General features: G+C 35.4%; 1 pseudogene; it reads right to left on the bottom strand.

The window, feature by feature from the left end:
* Positions 1–1,560: 1,560 nt before the first annotated feature.
* Positions 1,561–4,038, bottom strand: LOC128163423 (uncharacterized; annotated as a pseudogene).
* Between the last annotated feature and the right edge of the window lie 1,962 nt (positions 4,039–6,000).

Below are 6,000 nucleotides of genomic sequence, written 5' to 3'. Positions count from 1 at the left end.
CTTTTTACAGGACATCATTCATAAAATTTAAACCGTAAGCGATACGGTATAATTCCGGATTAGAGAATTAAAAAAATTGTGACATAAAAGATTTCAAATATAACTGAATAGTTTTTGTATGCCTCTTTTTATATTTTTTCTAAACAGAAAACAAACATTCAGAGAGAGAGAGAGAGAGAGAGAGAGAGAGAGAGAGAGAGAGAGAGAGAGAGCTTTGACCAATCACATAAACAAATTTTGCACCTCAATTAAACTGTTATTCAATAAGGTGAAATACCCGAAGAGTTTTATTGATTTAGTTCCTTATATTTCCATGACAAAATTTCTTTTTGATAATTGCTATGGTTTTATCGTTAGTTAATAAATAAGACATAGCTAAACTGCTATTGAAACTGCTATTTTATAATTTTATGATTTTCAGAGTCTCGTGATATCTAACGTTACAAAACTGCATGTTTCTTTAAATCTGCTGAGGAGGAAAGTTCACTGACATAAAATAATAAGTGAATTGATCTTGGGGGGGGGGGGGGGGTGATGTGTCCAAACCTCAATGGAGAAATCAAACATGGTATTAAATAATAGACATAAGCCTCGTCACCCCCCCCCCCCCACCGCTTATTCCTTTACCCCCTTTCAACTCCCAATGAAAATACAATGTACTAGTATATCACTTTCTCTTGAAGTGAAATTTGTAGAATACTGTGTCACATGATCAATGTATGAGATGCTGTAAACAATTGTTGGATCCTAATAGATCCAATATCAGTTAGACATAATTCGTCATGTTATCTATAAGACAATCACCTCCGTGTAGCCCCCCCCCCCCCCCCCCACATTCCCTCCATGCGGACGAAATCACAGGGACCGAGCCCGTTTTAACATTAATTTCAATGTAACCATATGATAAATGAAGAAAATTTATGGTTACATTGAAATTAATGTTAAAACAGACTTGGCCCCTGTGGATAAAATGCCTAATTTTGATGAATCATTTGCCGCCACCATGTTAATGTACAAACAAAAACAATTAATTAATCTGGTTGCTATACATGATTTGTTGTAATCTTAAGTTTACATGTATTGTACTATGTACATTATACTATTACAATAGTATATATATCATAAGTAAATATAAAATTAGTTAGGCAAGTGTGAATGTTTCCTTTAATCGTATAATTACTCAAAATGCGTGATGACGTTTTCATTTGAGCTCTGACGCATGAATATGCTAAGTGTATTCACTTAATAAACAATAAAATGCTTTCATTGGTGATTCATTCGGGATATAAAGGTAGCGACATTGCAGAAAAAATACATAACCCGCGTTATCGCTACCTTCATTACCCGAATGAATCATCAAAGAAAGCATTTTATTGTTTGTAAATTGATTATGAAAAGTAATTAAAATTCACTAAATTACTGTTAATGTACGTAAGTACGTTAACTAAAAGAAACAGCCAAATCGTCTCCTGTGAGACTTTGAGTCTGACGTCGTCATGATTATTTCATGCAGTCCGTGATTTTTCCTAGGTAGTTGTAGGTCTCGAAAACTCGATAAACTGGGCGTGCCATTTTTAGTTTGGTCTTGTCACTTTCTTGTCAGTTTCAGCCGCTGTAGATGTCGACCAATCAATAAACGGGGCGTGTAGATTTCAATCTGGCTGTTTCTATAAAGCTATGAATTTAACTATAAGTTTCCGTAAGAAATAGAGGGAATAATACTTGGTGGATGTAAATACATGATATTGAACATCGCAGATTTTCAATACAATCATAATAAATTACACTGCATGTAAATATTTATTAATACATAGTATGAAATACACGTGTTCTGCACCCCTGATATGAAACAAACAAAGTTTACTTTACTTACAACAAATTATCGAATTCATAGAAATGGTCTTGCTTAATCTCTATCACCCAGTTTGGTGTCTATCTGAGAAATTTTATTTTCTTTACATTGCCGTTACAACATTCTGATACAAACAGATTGTCATTATTGTCCACACATAAACCATACGGATACTCCAGATGACAGTTATCAATGTAACGGAGAAACTGTCCATCCTGATCCAGAATGTGAATACAATCGTTGTAAAGATCTGCTGTCAGGACATGACTCTGACTGTCTGTTGTGATACCAATTGGGTTAAATGGTACCTTTTTGGTAACTGAGGGATGACTGATGTATCTCCATCTGAGTTTCCCGGTCTGATTAACCACCACTACTGCTCCAGCCTCAAAGTCAGCGACACAGATGTCATGGTTTCTGTTCTCAGTGATGTATTTAGTATAACTATTCCCTGAGTACAGAGGTTTACCTTCATCATCAAATTGAATTGTTTGTTTCTCTGTGGATCCCGAGTAACGGACAACTTTGGATTGAGTGAAATCATCACTGACCATGGTAACCAGTAGATCACCAGTAGAAGTGACACACAGGTTACAAGGCACCCATCCCCGTAATCTGATCAACTCTTCTGTCTTTCCATTTTTTACTTTATTCACTGTCCTTGATGTCCCGTCACAGAAAATTAAATTCCCATCACTGTCTACAGCTATACCATTGGGTCCTTGTTCTGATCTGTTGCTAACTGTATGAAGCAATTCACCTTTCATGTTAAAGCATTTAATATCCTTCGTCGAACCGAATGTCCAAACACAATCTTCATTTAGATAGGTAACATTTAAAAGTTGTTCATACCCTGTCTGTATTGTGGCAACAAGTTCCGGTTCATCCAGTAGTTCTCTCACTGAAGTGTTGGGTTGGTTTAATGACAAGACATTCTCTTCTGTAGCAGTAGACAAAGGAGTGATCTGCCCAAACAAGCGATTCAACTTTTTATGGTCTAATGGTTTTGGAATGAATGTTGGCACTGTGATCTTCAATTTGGGAGGCAGCTTGCTGAACTCTCTGATCTTTGAGCTGTATTCAATGGTAGGAGATACTTCAGTGGATTTCTTGATTTCTTCTATGGCTAGTAATGTTTGATTTATGAGAGCCTGTATCTGTTTAATTTCATCCAAGTGTTTTTGTAATAAGTCTCGGTGTTTTACTTTAATCTCGCTGATTTCAGTTTTCATTTTATTGATAATGACGTCGATTTCTTTATGCCATTGCTCTCCTTGTTTGGACATTGCTGTCGTAATTTTCTCATACCTCCATCCAGGTTGGCAAGCTGATTTTCCAAGTCGAGTGCAATTTCTTCATATGTAGGAGAAATAAGGTTTTCTAATTTATTTGCCTCGTCCGCAATAGCATTTTTCTTTGTCGTGTAAACTTCTGAAACTTCTACAAAAATATGTCCTTTATGTGTTTCTGATGCAGTACAAGAAGAACAAACAAATATGTTGTTGCAATTCTTGCACTGCAAGTCACAGTTTTTGTGTGGATGTGTCGCACATTTTGGGTAAATCAGAGTTGATCTTCGTTCCTGGAAAGGGACTATTTTATGTTTGTCATATCCATCTGAGATGTGATCACCTATACAGAGCTTACAGAGGTTGACATGACAAAGGTCACAGTAACTGTGTAAAATGGCGGTCTCACAGAGGTCACATCGGTGCACGTCCTGGGCACTAGAACGAGGATCCATAGCTTTTCTAAAAATTAAATGAAAAAATTAAGCGAAAAATTAAAATGTACTGTTTGTAGAAAACGTAGTATTATTTGTTAATATATTATAAGAGCCAACATGAAAACCATATGTTACAGCCCTGCTTTTATCAAGGGTTTATACAATAACCAGATAGAATAATTTTAAAACTTGCATTAATTGATAAGCATTTATTCATAAAATATATTTGTTGAAGGTCAACTCATAAAGAAAATTAAAACGAAAGTACTTCTCTGGAAGATATTAATTTAAATTATAACTAACATTACATGTAGGTATCTCAATTTTTGTCTAAAAAACAGTCAATTATTAGCGGCACAAACCTTGTTTATAGTCAATCAATTTAAATATTCGGCGAATTGGACATCAAATACAGGTAACTTAAACATGGCTGAGCTTCCTTGTATGGAATGTGGTCACCTGACATCAAGAATGGAAAACAATTAGAGTTATTCCCCGTGTATCATAATTCTGTATCCACCCCCCCCCCCCCCTCTCCCTCTTACTGAACAGTTACGATGACTTAATTTCAAATGAAGTACATGTAGGAGTTTTGACAGATATTGTATACAGTATAGAATTCAAAATAAACCAATTCAGCGTTTTATGCATGAATCTCATTATGCTTCTAGATTGAAATCTTATATATAGTATATAATCTTATAGCTGCAATAATGTAGCCCTCTCCCGATTTTTTTTTTTTTTTTTTTTGGGAGAGGGCTACAACTCCATAGGATCTCCGTAATGGTGCAAGTGCGGGAGTGATTCACTCCCGCAACGATTTCGTCTCAAATCGTACATAAATGACAATAACATTTGCATTTCTTACCTGAACTCAAACATTGTAGATGTCTATGGCATAAATTAATCCAAAAATATCAAGTATAGTCTATATATCGGTTATTTTTCGTGTATGTCAACAACGAAAGTTGAATTTGTCCGCCATGTTTACTGACCTTGACCGGTTTTATATTGGGACAGCCAATGAGAATTCAGGAGCGGATCTTGAACTGAATATAGGAATTCCCCTATTATAAACATAATTAACGCGGTAAATATGAATTTTCCATTATATACCATTTCCTTAAATGATGTTTTAGTGATATAACGAGGTAAGATCGATTATCTACACTGACATTCACGTTATCAAGCCCATCAAAACTCCAAGCGTACATCCCATAAAATCACGCGAGAACTGTCATGGCTGCTGAAAAGGACGACTGGTAAACACGCGGATGTGTTTTATCTGGTTTTGGTTTATATACGGTTAATTTGCTCAACCTGAATTAAAAAATCATGTTATCTAAAGAAAGTCAATTATAAAATCGATCTTTTTAGACCGAAGTCAGCCGCATTAAAAAATTAATTTTGCACCATTACGGAGATCCTGTGGAATTGTAGCCCTCTCCAGTAAACATCAGATATAAAAAATCGGAGAGGGCTACATTATTGCAGCTAATAATCTTATAGCACGTACAATTCAGCGGCCCATTTTTATATGACACCTTGTAATCTAAAACATCTTACATTCTTTAGATAATGCCATATATCGGGTATTTTGTACGTGCTGCCATGTTTTACTAATTTTTTTTTTTTACTTGATTAAACTACTAGTATCTGAACAACGGAGTACACGTGCCTAATTGCTCTTGAGTATTCTATGGATTTAAAAAAAAAAAGGTGATTATTTATATGTAAACGTTACACACCTAGATAAATAATGTAAATAAAAGTCCCGTAAACAAGATATCGTTTTATCATTGATAAAAAAAATTCCATGCAGGTTCATACAGTCATTGGACAAAAGTATTCGTCGGTGACGTCAAAATGGCGGCGATTTGTTTACATTAACTACTCAATAAAAACTATCTCCTGATTTTAATATTCGTTGTCTTACCTTAATATTTTGTGAGATTGCCCTTCATTTTAATAACTTCTAGAAGACGGGTTGGAATTGTGTCATACAGCTGACGAACATATTCTACCGATAGGTTTTGCCAGAATCGCGTCACTTCCGCGATCAGCTGGTCTTTAGACTCGATGGTGTTTCTTGTAGATTGCAGGTGTCTTTTAAGTTTCAACCAAATATTCTCAATGATATTGATATCGGGAGACTGAGCTGGCCATGATGTAGTGTTTATATTATTTTCTTCCATATATGCACTGAGTAATCGGGATCTATGAACGGGGGCATTGTCATCTTGAAACACATAATTTCCATGAGGAAAATGTCGAACAATAACGGGCCACAAATTGTTTTCTAATATATCAATATATTTTTCGGAGTTGATATTACCATTTACACTGGTCAATGTTCCAACACCATCGTAACAAATACAACCCCATATCATAACAGACAGTTTGCTCTTCGATGGCGCGCACA

Source organism: Crassostrea angulata, chromosome 9 (genome assembly GCF_025612915.1).
Source record: "Crassostrea angulata isolate pt1a10 chromosome 9, ASM2561291v2, whole genome shotgun sequence".
In the NCBI taxonomy this organism is placed as follows: domain Eukaryota; kingdom Metazoa; phylum Mollusca; class Bivalvia; order Ostreida; family Ostreidae; genus Magallana; species Magallana angulata.
This window is presented reverse-complemented; position numbering and strand designations above follow the sequence as displayed.